General features: G+C 41.3%; 1 long non-coding RNA gene across 1 annotated transcript; it reads left to right on the forward strand.

Moving 5' to 3' along the window:
- The first annotated feature begins 505 nt into the window (after positions 1 to 505).
- LOC148119938 (uncharacterized) lies at positions 506 to 5990 on the forward strand. The gene is made up of 2 exons (XR_015734665.1): positions 506 to 753; positions 5101 to 5990. It is a non-coding gene; the product is annotated as an uncharacterized LOC148119938 (long non-coding RNA).
- Positions 5991 to 13022: the final 7032 nt, after the last annotated feature.

Genomic DNA, 13022 nt, shown 5'->3' on the forward strand with positions numbered 1-13022 from the left:
TAAAGGAAGAAATAAAGGAAGAAATTAAAGACTTCCTAAAATTCAATAAAAATGACCACACAACATACCCAAATTTATAGGACACAATGAATGCAGTGTTTAAAAAAAAAAGTTCATAGCACTAAATGCCTACATAAAGAAGCTGGAAAAATCCCACACAAATGAGATAACAGAACACCTGAAAATTCTAGAACAAAGAGAAGAAAACTCACCCAGGAGAACCTGATGGCAGAAATAATCAAATTGAGAGCTGAAATCAACAAAATAGAAACAACGACAACAATACAAAAGATAAATGAGACATAAAGTTAGTCCTTTGAGAAAATCAATAAAATAGACTGTAGAGAGCTGTGTGGAGTCGCACCTTAAAGATGGCGCCAGCTGTCACCCTCTGCGAGCCCAAAAACGAGCGCTCTCTGTGACAAACAACCCCTTTTATGGTTATGGCCCGTAACTCGCTATGATCATATGTCGCTTGCGTATGCTTGAGCCTATGGGCGATGTCCATGTGGCACTCGGGATAGGCGACCATGGCCTATATAAGGGCTGGGAGAGGTCTGCCCGGGGAGAGAAGCAGAGAGAAGCCATTGTTCAAGGTCCTGAATAAACTGCCTGCAAGAAGAGCTCCAGTGTTGCGTCGTCCTTGCTGGTTGAGGCAGTCGTGACAAGTGGTGGCCCATAAGGGGATTCTCCTCTCCTCTCCCTGGAGCCCAGAACTTGCAGCAGTCGGGAGTGCACCAGTAAAGTCCTCAGGTAAGATTGGGGATCTGCGACAAAAGCAGGATTAGTGACCGCGGTGTTAGAGTTTCGGGACAGAAGCAGATAGTCTAGCTAGGGAGTGAGCAGGCGAGGTTAACTGAGCAGTAAAGCCAATGGGGAAAGCAGCACCGCAGGATGTAAAACCAGAAGTAAGAGCGCTGCGGAGAGCTGTAAAACCGAAAGTACAAGTGGCTTTGCAAGTTGTCAAGCCGAAGGTACGAGCGGCTTCGCGAGCTGTCAAAATTGCCAGATACTGTTGATACGGTGCTCTGGTTCATCATTTTTACTTGTTTTTGTAGGGAGTGTATTGAGAATTCTCAGTGAATAGACATGAGGAATTCTCCTTCACACCCAATTTTTCTGGCTCTTAATGAGCTGCTTCGATCTAAGAATCTGAAAATAAGAAAAGGCACGTTGGACAGATTTTTAAATGAATGCGATACAGTGGCTCCCTGGTTTACACTCTCAGACAATCTTAATGTAGCGTCTTTGGAAAAACTGGGACGTGATCTTGATTTTGCTGCGGAACAGCGTACGCTAAAAAAGGGGGTTAGGCCGATTTGGAGACTAGTACGAGTGTGCCAAGGAAGAGTCCATGTTGCAAGAAGCCTACGGTGTATTAGTAGACCTGTTGCAGGCAAAAGGGCTACATATAACCCCAGAAAAGGTACAACAAGATAAGATGATTAATTATTTGGGATCTAAAGTAACACATGATCAAATTGTTCCGCAAAAGGTGGAAATTAGAAAGGATCATTTACGTACTTTGAATGATTTTCAAAAATTATTAGGAGATATAAACTGGATAAGAGGCACCTTAGATATGACTAATGATGAATTAAGACCTCTATATGAGATCCTGTCGGGAGATGCAGCCCTGGACTCCCCCAGGTACTTGATTGACGAGGCCAGACAAGCACTTGCTTTGGTAGAAGAAAGACTATCCAAGGCATTCTTAAAAAGAGTAAAATCTCTGGAGAATATTGCACTGTGTATTCTGCCTACAAATTTACAACCTACAGGTATATTATGGCAAGAGGGACCACTGCTCTGGATCCATCCTAAAATTTCCCCTGCTAAATCTATAGAATATTATCCCACTGCTGTGGCTATACTTGCTCAGCAGGGTGTCCTAACCTGTTTACAACATTTTGGATGCCCGCCTAAGATGTTGCTAGTCCCATATGATAATGCTCAAATAAATGTGTTATGTGCCACCATTGATGATTGGGCCATCTTGAGTTGCTCTTATTCTGGATACATTGATTGTCATTTTCCTAAGCATCCTCTCCTGTCATTCTTTAAAGAACACCCTGTAATTTTCCCTAAAACAACTGCTACACAGCCTATAACAGGGGCCAGTGTTATATTTACAGATGGATCCAAAAACAGTTGTGGAGTCTACATGGTGGATTCTGCAGAGCTTGTTACACACCAGTTTTCCCCAGGAACCCCCCAACATGTGGAATTAGCTGTAGTAGTAGAGGTTTTTAAGGCCTGTTCCTTTGCACTTAATTTGATTTCTGATTTGGCTTATGTAGTTAATACTTTAAAATATCTTGAATGTGCTGGACCTTTAAAAGCATCAAGTTCAGTACATGCATTATTTGTCCAACTACAGTGTCTTTTATGGCAGAGAAAACATCCCTTTTTTGGGCAACATATTCGAGCACATACAGGTTTGCCAGGCCCTCTGGCTGCTGGCAATTACAAGGTTGATCAATGTACTAGACAAGAATGGATGTTTCTTGCCTCTGCCCTGTAGAGGGCTCATGACTTTCATAAAGAATTTCATGTTAATGTCAAAACCCTACAACAAAAATTTGCCATTTCCCGTGCTGATGCACGCAAGGTGGTTGTGGATTGTTCACAATGTGTCATACATCATCATCCTCAAACTTTGGGGGTCAACCCGTGTGGATTGCTCTCCCTTAAACTGTGGCAAATGGATGTTACTCATATTTCAGAATTTGGCAAACTGAAGTATGTACATGTTTCTGTGGATACTTATTCTGGTATCATGCATGCCACTCCCATGACAGGGGAAAAGGCGAACAATGTGATTGCTCACTATTTAGAAGCATGGGCAGCATGGGGCAAGCCTCAACAGCTAAAAACAGATAATGGTCCTTGTAACATGAGGGGAACCTGCTTGTTTGGGTTTTTGTCCTGCCCAGTTCCCCCAGCTGTTTAGTCTTAGAGAAAAATCACACTGAGATCTCTATAAGTTATAATGCTGATTGGCCCATTAGGTCAGGCTTCTTACTGGCTAATTCTCATGTCTTGATTAACCCATTTTTCTGATCTATGTTAGCCATGTGGCTCAGTACCTTTTTCAGTTGGGCAGCTCACATCCTGCTGCTTTGGTGCTCTGGGCAGGAGTAGGAGGAATCAACTTCCTCCTCCCCAGAATTCTCCTGCTCTCCTTGCATCATTTCCACTTCCTGTCTGGTTTTCCCGCCTACACCTACTGCCTGGCCAATCAGCGTTTTATTTAAAACATGATTGACAGAATACAGACAATTCTCCCGCACCAGGTCCTGCCTATACTGGTAAACAGTTTACATCGTTTTGCCAACGTATGGGTGTTCACGTTGTACATGGGCTGCCTTATAATCCACAAGGACAAGGCATTGTGGAGCATGCCCATCGCTCCTTAAAAGAAATGCTTCAAAAACAAAAAGGGGGAATTGGCTTAGAACAATCCCCTAAGAATAGACTTTCCTTGGCCTTATTTACCTTGAATTTCTTAAATTTGGATAATTCCAACCAATCTTCAGTGGACAGACATGCTTGTCCAAATAGCCAACCTAAAGGTCTAGTGAAGTGGAAGGACATTTTGACAGGGGTCTGGCATGACTCTGATCCCATGCTGGCATGGGCATGAGGCTCTGTTTGTGTTTTTCCACAGGATTATTTGGACCCTATTTGGGTACCGTTGAGCTTGGTGAGAAAAGTACAGGTGTAGAGGAATGACAAGCAAGATGAAGTCTCCAACTGTGATCCTATTGATGATGATGGTCCTGATGTCCCTGCTGCTGATCCAGGCCAATGAACAAATCTTGTGGGCCATAGCAAAAGCATGGCCAATTTCTATACCTGTTCATTCTACGTCAAAAGTTTTACCCGACTTTTTCCCCACTAGTTGTGAATTATGTATAATGCAACTAATGTTCCTCTTCAAGGAGCCTTATGTTTTTCTCTTGAAAATAATCCTAACCCATGTATATGGTTGAAAAAATAGCTCGGTGGGTAATTGGCTTGACCCATTGGCCGATAGTCATGTGCCTTTCGCCATGCTCGTGGAAGCACTGAAAACAGTAAATACGGGTGCTTCCTCAGGCACGGGCGGCGGTAAAAATGGTAGCAATGCCACAAGTATTATTACCTTATTGATGTTGATGGAAGGGCTTTGGCCTTCAAGTTCACGCTTTGGATTAGGGAATTCCACCGCTCGACAAGTATTACCTTATTGTGCCCCTAATTTAGGGTACCCCCCTCATTGGACACCATGTCAAAGCCCAGATCATAAGTCAAAGCAGATTGCACCAGGTTTTGAATTTACCCCTCCATTAGGAAGATATTCCTTTAATCTTGCTAATTGGACTAATCAGAAAACTAATAAGAAAAATACCTGGCCCTGGTTTCAATGGATTCTTTCTAATGAAAGAGGGGCCTTTTCATCCCTAGAGCCTTTTGCTGCCCTTCGTAATTTGACTGTTTGCCTACTTAACATCTCTGCCAGCAGAAATACGAAGGGGGTTCTCTCAAATGTCACTATAAATAAAATGATGAACAACCTTACCGTTTCTGCCAGTCCCGTGTGCTTAAAGGCACCCTTCTTCTTTTTGCTGACTAGTATTACCAATGCCACAAAGGATGTGATCTTTTGTAATACCTCTAAGGCAACTTGCCTTGCAAGTCAATGCTGGAATGGTAGTTATATCACAGCTGTGGTGATGAGAGTTCCCACACATGTTCCCATCCCAGTCAGAGTTGACACTGGTACCTTCCCAGTCGCTCATTTGCTCAGAACAAAACGAGACTTTGGGATAACAGCAGCCCTAATCTCCGCAATTGCTGTATCTGCTACAGCTGCCATGACAGCTGCTGTTGCCATGGCTGCAGCAACTCAGATTGCAGAGACAGTTAATGAAATCATGGAGAGGACAGCCTCCACAAAGACCACTTTGAAATCCATCGATGGTCATTTAAAAGCTGGCATTTTGACAGTAAACCTCTTACAAGAGTAGACCTCTTGTAAGAGCAAGTAGATGATTTAGTAACCTTAACCAGTGTAGGATGTATTCATTCCCTCTCCTCTTTATGTATTACTTCCAGATTGGCTGAGAATTTTACAAAGAACGGTAACCTGAGTCGGCAGCTGAGTGCATAACTCCAGGGAAACTGGAGCAAGGAGTTCCAGAACCTGATGGACACCTTGATCAACCAGATTATTTCCCTGAATGCCACACAGCTGGAGTTACCTACTGCTGATGCTTTTCTTAACATGCTGAAACGAACTTTTAGTTACTAAGGAGTGGGCAGGAATAGGAGCCCTGACAGGCCTAATGGTGCTTGCCTCCTTGGTGTGTCTGTGGTACACATGTCGCATATGGACCTCACAGCGTCGCAACGCAGCTATGATCATCCAGGCTTTTATGGCCATTAAAGCAGGACAGTCTCCCCAAATATGGCTAGGTACGTTAAAAGATTGTTGACACAGGTTGCGAGGCTTGTGCACTGCACTTGAGAGCTCATAATGTTGGTCTCAAGAAGAGCAAGTCTGATTGCATGTGGGTTGGTGCTTGGTCTCCCACCTCTGTGCAAAAGGCACCGGGCAGATCTGGTGTTTCTAGACATCAGTATATTGCTCCTAATTTTTTGACAGAGATCAGACCTCTACTCTTACCTGTTGCTTGTGTGAAAACAAAAAAAGGGGGAACTGTAGGGAGCTGCGTGGAGCCGCACCTTAAAGATGGCGCCAGCTGCCGCCCTCCACGAGCCCGAAAGCGAGCACTCTCTGTGACAAACAACTCCTTTTATGGTTATGGCCCGTAACTTCCTATGATCCTGTGTTGCTTGCATATGCTTGAGCCTATGGATGATGTCCACGTGGCACTCCGGGATAGGCGACCCTGGCCTATATAAGGGCTGGGAGAGGTCTGCCCGGGGAGAGAAGCAGAGAGAAGCCATTGTTTAAGGTCCTGAATAAAGTGCTTGCAAGAAGAGCTCTGGTGTTGCATTGTCCTTGCTGGTCAAGGTGGTCGTGACAATAGCCAATTTTTTATCCAAACTAATCAAAAGGCAGAGAAAATATGCAAATTAACAAAATCAGAAACAAAAAGGGGGACATAACAAAGGACATTGAGGAAATCCAGAGAAACATTAGGTCATACTTCACAAACCTGAACTCCACATATTTGGAAAATTTAAAGGAAATGGACAATTTTCTGAATAAATATCACTTACCAAAATTAAGTCAAGACCATACAATCAAATTACATAGACTTATAACTGCTAAAGAAATAGAAACAGTCATCAATAGTCTCCAAACCAAAAAAAGCTCAGGGCCAGATGGTTTCAGCACAGAATTCTACAAGATTTTCAAAGAAGAGCTACTACCAATTGTTCCACACAATAGAAACAGAACAAACATTGCCAAACTTCTTTTATAAGGCTATAATTACTCTGATACCCAAATCACATAAAGACATTACTAAGAAAGAGAATTACAGACCAATCTCACTCATGAAAATTAATGCAAAAATACTCAATATAATACTGGCAAACTGAATCCAAGAACACATCAGAAAAATCATCCACCATGACCAAGTAGGCTTCATCCCAGAGATATAAGGATGATTCAACATATGAATTTGTCAATGTAATTCACCATATAAACAAACTGAAAAAAAAGACACATGATCATCTTATTTGATGCTGAAAAAGCCTTAGACAAAATACAATGGCCCTTCATTATAAAGGTCTTGGAGAGAGAAGGGAGACAAAGAACATATCAAAACATAATAAAGGCAATATTCAGCCTCAGAGGTTATCTACTCTCTCCATATCTATTCACTATAGTACTTGAGGTTCTAATTAGAGCAATAAGACAACAAAAGGAGACCAAGGGAACACAAATTGGAAAAGAAGTCAAACTCTCACTATTTGCTGACGATAGGATGGTTTACATAAGTGAACCCCAAAGTTCTACCAATGAACTTCTACAACTCATAAACACCTTCAGTAATGTATCAGGATACAAGATTAACTAAAAGAAAATCAGTAGCCCTCCTTTATACAGATGATAAATGGGTTAAGAAAGAAATCAGAGAAATATCATCTTTCACAATAGCCACAATTAACATAAAATATCTTAGAGTAACTCTAGCCAAACAAGTGGAAGACCTGTATGACAAGAACTTTAAACCTTTGAAGAAAGAAAATGAAGAAGACACCAGAAAATGGAAAGAATTTCCCAGTGACTAGAATGAAAGAGAATACTTCCTTGGTAATGCTTCTTTCCCTGTAGTTAGTGCTTAGATAAATACTACAACTTCTAACTTTGCCTCATGATGTCCCAGCCTCTTTTGCTATTAAGACCTCTTTTCTGTTATTTCTTTCAACCCATCAAGTGATGCTGTGAAGTTTAAAAAGTACAATGCAGAGCATTAGTGGTGGGTTTAACCAGAAAAGGAATCTTTACACCCTTCAATTTTAAATGACTTTCCAATTCAAGTAAATTGCTGTAATTAATGCTGATCTCACTTAGCTAGATCAAAGCCTTATATAATATTTTTCTCTTTCACTTTTGTTACTGACTTAATATCTATGAGCTTTCACCACAGATCACCAACATCATTCTCAGCACTAGCCTAATTGTTAGTTAATATGAATGAAAATGAAGGTCCCTTCCCAAGGAACTAGCTCCTGTCTGAAATAATCCCACCTCACCTGCTGTGCCAGACTGAACGTTTGTGTCTTCCAAATTTTAGCATAGATTCTTAAACCCTATAATGTGAATATTTTTGGAGATAGTTTTTTTGAGTGTAACTGAGGTTAAATGAGTTCATTAGGGAAAGGCCTAGTCTTATTTGCTCTATCTCTCGCTTCTTTCTCCATGTGAGTGCACAGAGGGTAGGTCATGTGAAGTCATAGGGAAAAGACAGTGGCCTGCAACGCAGGAAAAGAGATTGCCTTACTGCCTTCATTGCTTTGTCGTTGATCTACAGAATACCCGACAAAAGCAACTTAAGGCTGGAAGGGCTTATTTTGTCTTACAGTTTGACAATACAGTTCATTATCGTGAAGGGGAGTGAGGTGGCTGGTTATATTGTGTCCATAGTCAGGAAAAAGAAATGGATGCTAGTACCTGGTTTACTTGTTCTATTTTTTTTCTAGCCCCGTAGAATAATGGCTTCCACACTCAACAAGATCATCCTTCTTCAGTTTAACCTCCCTAGAAACGTGCTCACAGGTAATCCCAGAGGATTATCTCCTAGATGATTTTAAATCATCAAGTTTAGCCAGCACCTCCAAGAACCAACATTCCTGTCACCAGATGGTGTCAGACTCCAGGCCTGTGAGAAGATACATGTCAGTTGTTAAAAGAACAGTCCAGGGTGTTTTGTTGAGGATACACAAGTAGGTTCTGTTGGGAAGTTTAGTAACTCAGAGTTTTTTTCCCTTCTTTACCTTTGTCCTAGACACTGTGGTGATGGCTTCTGTTTTGTGTTGTCTGACATTGTAACTACTGGGCATTGAAGGAATGGAGTGAACAAAAATAATGAAGAAATGTGAAGAAAAGACATAAGTTGTGATTGTTAAGTATTTCCTGGCCAATAAACCTCTCTGCTAATGCAAATAATCCCAATCAGACCAAATCAGACCAAATTAAAAAATTCTCAGGTTTAATGGGTGCCAGCACTCCCAGGTGGCCCCAGGAAAACACAGAGGTGGAAAGGAAAACCTGAAACAACCACTGGAGAGGAAAAAGGGGAGACCACATGTTCAATATCTAGGGGGGCAGTTTAAATAGTCTGTGAGAGTGGCCATGACCTTCCCTTGGTGGGCTTTCTCAGAGGTGGAGTTTGGACTGAGTCAACTCCTAGGGGAGGAAGCTTGGAATGGAGTTTTCTGCCCAGCCTTCCAAAAATGGATGCCAGGGGTTGGGGTGAAGCCCCCAACTAAATAGTTATTTCACCTAAGCTAAGACTCTCCATCCATGGACATCCATGGACATGCTGTTTGATAGGCAGATTCTGGCATCTCTACCTGGGATGGGTCATGAGTAAAAAACTGCCTGAAAGTCTTTTTAGACCTTGCTTCTGACAATCTCAAAACACACATACTGATTCATGTTTAGAATCAGTTTGCAGTTTAGGATGATATCAGTATTTAGTTTCTTTTCCTGTTGTCATGATTAGACATTCTGAAAAAGGCAATTAAAGGGATAAAGAGCTTATTTCAGCTCATAGTAAAGTCTATCATGACAGAGAAGTCAAGGCAACCAGATGGTAAACCTGCTGGTCACATTTCATCCATAGTCAGGAGCTAGAGACATGAATGCATGCTGTTCTTCAGCTCCCTTTACACTCTTAATGTAGTTCAGGATCTCAGGTAGAGAATGTTCCACCCACAGTGGGCAGATCTTCCCTCTGTAGTCATTGCAGTCAAGGATCAAGGTACTCCCCGATAGACGTGCCCAAAGGCTTATCAGGGTGACAACACCAACCGTCTTAATCAATAACATGCCTTTCTTAACTTTAAACTTGACTTACAAATTAACAATCAGGAACAGAATATTTCATTCAAAGAGCATAAATCTGTCTATTCATACAGAGAAGGGTCTAGAAAAAAAAAGGAAGACCAAAAAGTAAAGGCCTGCTGTCAGTAAAATGAAAGGGGGAACAGAAAGCAGAGGCCAGAGTTAGGACAGAAGTTTTCAGAGATGGATTCTTCAGCTCTAAGACTTTATCTGAGCTTGCTGTTTTAAATTTACTGGAATGTTTAAGCACATTTGTCAAGCACGCGCTTTAGGTTATAGTTTGGTGCTGAAGAAAAGCAAAAAGAAAGAGAAGTAGCACATGCCATCCATTCTCCACCTTCTTTTGGATTTGTCATGCAGTTTCCTGGTTTGTGCACCAGTCAGGGACACACCTTAGAATATTCACACACACCTAAGCACTCACTGCCTGATGGAGGCAGCTTGAGTTACAGTTCAGAGGTCCAATACCCTCTTCCTTGCTCAATCAACCCCTTTGTTCTTCATAACTTAGGGATGCTACTTAGTTTGGCAAAGGCCATACTTAGGTTAATGTCTCCTGGGGAGGCTGGGTGTACTTTGTTTGGTAATTAAGCAGGCCATGGTGACAGTGTGGAAAATCATATTATGTCTCACTCATGATGTGTCTGTATTTCAGTTGACAGTGATTAACCTAGGCTGTAAATGTGTCTTAGGGTAGGAGTTCTCAGGCATACCACACGGTGGGGAAAGTGATGAGGAAATCAAACAATAGCTAAGAATGTTTGAGAGATGTGTGAAGAAGGTTAAGGTCTGGACTGAACACTGTTTAAAACAAAACAAAAACCATAAAATCAAAATTATAGCCCAGAGGTGATTATAGGCATAGCATTCTAGTATTGCTAAGAGGGAGAGTATTTGTGGGGACACCAGATATAATGGTTCAAAGGACTTCTTAGAGATTCCCATCCTGGTTTTCTTCTCTCACTTTCATTTATCTCAGCTGTAATTCATTAGGCAATCTTGCTAAGGCAGCTATGGGCTACACTTCATGCAGTGTTCTTGGTGATAGGAACAAATGATGCTTATTTTTGGACTATTCTATTTAATTAACATTTGGTGAATGTTCTTTAATGAATATCATTAGTGTGGAGGCAAAGATATGCATATAGTACACACTGAGAAATCATCAGACAACTTGATCAGTGAAGGACAATAAATAAGCAAACGTTTCAAGCCATGAAAGTTGATTTTCCTGTTTTCAAAAACCTGTGTATACTCCACAAAGTCTATTTGCCTTGAAAGAAATCTAAAAGTACATAAAATATAGAAAATATAAAGAACTAATCTGTAACTATCCCTCTCTCCATTTATATAATTACACTTAACAGATTCTATCTATAAAACATTTTTCCTCTTAGAGTTATTTTAGAAAATAAGAAAGCTTTTAAAAAATTATAGCATGTGAAAGAATTGGCATTTCGGTAAATTTTTTGTTCAAAATATGCTTCTTCAATTTTGTTACCCATTGGGAGCAGTGCGATTTTGGTAGAAATGCCACTGGTTAATTTATTCATTAGATTCATATCAGGACTGGGCCTCCTAGTGAAGTAAGTAAGAAGGGTTAGCTGAGGATCTGCTGGGAGGCGACTGTTTTCCAGAGCTACACTCTAGAGAGTCTGTCTGTCAACCCACTTTTGAGACTGTATATCCAGGTTTAATGCAGCATGATGCAATAGATAATTCTAATAACACCACGCTGTACAGGACTGCGGGGTTTGAAATTGAACGTTCATTTTCCCTAGACTAATAAAGCAGGCTTGACGCGATCTTTTCTGGTTTCTTAAAAGGTCTGAGAGTTGATCTGGGACACTACTCTCTACACGGTGACACGTTACCTGAGGAAGGCAATGTGTTCACCCATCTGGCAAAAACGAATGCCGAGCCTACAGTGAGTATGTCTGGAGCGCTTCCTTCATAGAAGATATTACCTACATAATTGTCTGCTGGCAATGAAAACTCCCTGTTGGCGATGAAAACTCCCAAAGCTGGGATTTAGTTAAGTGACATAGGATTTCTCTTAACATGCACAAGGCCCTCGGTTTGAACTTCAGCACTTGAAAAATTCTCCCAAATACCAAGAAATAAATAATTACGTCAGAACTCCTTCCTTCAAAAGTTTCTCTGTCCTTAATATCAATTATAAAAAATGTCAAATTACCTACTGTACTGATTGTTGTTTGTGGACATGGTAGGAAGCAGAAATGTGCTCCTGGCTGGATGTGTGATTATTTAAGTTTGTGTTTGGGGATAACCTGGAGGATAGCTTCATTGTTGAGTTTTTAAAATGTAATGCTAAGAATCAAGACTACAGGAGTGAAGAGGGCAGGAAAATTAAAATATATACCTCTAGAAGATATGTGTGTGTGTGTTTGTGTGTGTGTGTGTGTGGTATGTGAATGAGTGTGCTTGTGTAACACACACACAGACAGAGAGACAGAGGGACGGAGGAGAGGATTTGGTCATCCAGCCAACGTTGTACTTGAACTCACCATCTTGTGTCAGTCTCTTGAGTGCTGGGATGACAAGTAATGTTACTATGTGCTGGTCAGACATCTTTTGTGGGCTGAATCTGCAGTAGATATTATGTTCACACATGGTTGTCAGACTTACCAAATGAAAAGAGGAGAAACACACTTGAATTACATCTCAGAAAAGTAACATTCAGTTCTGACGCCCACCCCTCCTACCTTCTCAGTGTTGATAACTGTCCTTACTGTATGCTTGCCATGCTTTTGTGGTCATAGCTCTCATTACACAGATGTAAAAATCATTCCATCATTTTAACTCCTGTGTATTTTGACATTTTTTGCTTAAACCAATCATCCAGGTAATAGTTGTGGACAAATGAAAGAATGAAAGCACATCCTTGCTTCAAAGACACAGCAATGTGTGAAGTTGGTGGGGTGTGATGCTGATGGTCAAGGCTGGAACAATAGGTAGGACCAATGGAGAAGGCCTGAAGGCCTATGGCACAGAGTGGCATGCCGAGATCTATGTTTTAGAAGGAATCTTTCCAGGAATAGGGGCCTATGGCAAGGTGAGCTTAGAGGTGACTGAAATACAAACTAGAAGGAAGGAAGCAGCATGACTTGCACCTTATTACCTAGACTGGTGATATAGATGTTTAATATTTGTGTCTGTGAGTGCCAGGGATAGTTATATCCCATGACTGCAGTTAACAACAGCATAGGGAAGACCAGCTGTAAATCTCTCCTCATAGTTCAGTCCAGGATTAATGCTGCACACCACTGACGTAATGTCATAGGAAAATTAAGACGCTGCTCCAGGTTCTTAGCAGGAGGAAGCAGAGGTGGGAGTTGGCAGTAAGCAACTGTATTACAGTAGTTAGCTCTCAAATACAAACTGTGCATTCAAACGTGAACAGAGGACAAACAAGCTGTGAAGAGAGGAAGCAGAGGCTGTCCTGGGAGTCATGGTCTAGACTCTAGAGAGA

The sequence above is a fragment of the Myodes glareolus genome, chromosome 13 (genome assembly GCF_982192425.1).
Source record: "Myodes glareolus chromosome 13, mMyoGla1.1, whole genome shotgun sequence".
Lineage (NCBI taxonomy): Eukaryota > Metazoa > Chordata > Mammalia > Rodentia > Cricetidae > Myodes > Myodes glareolus.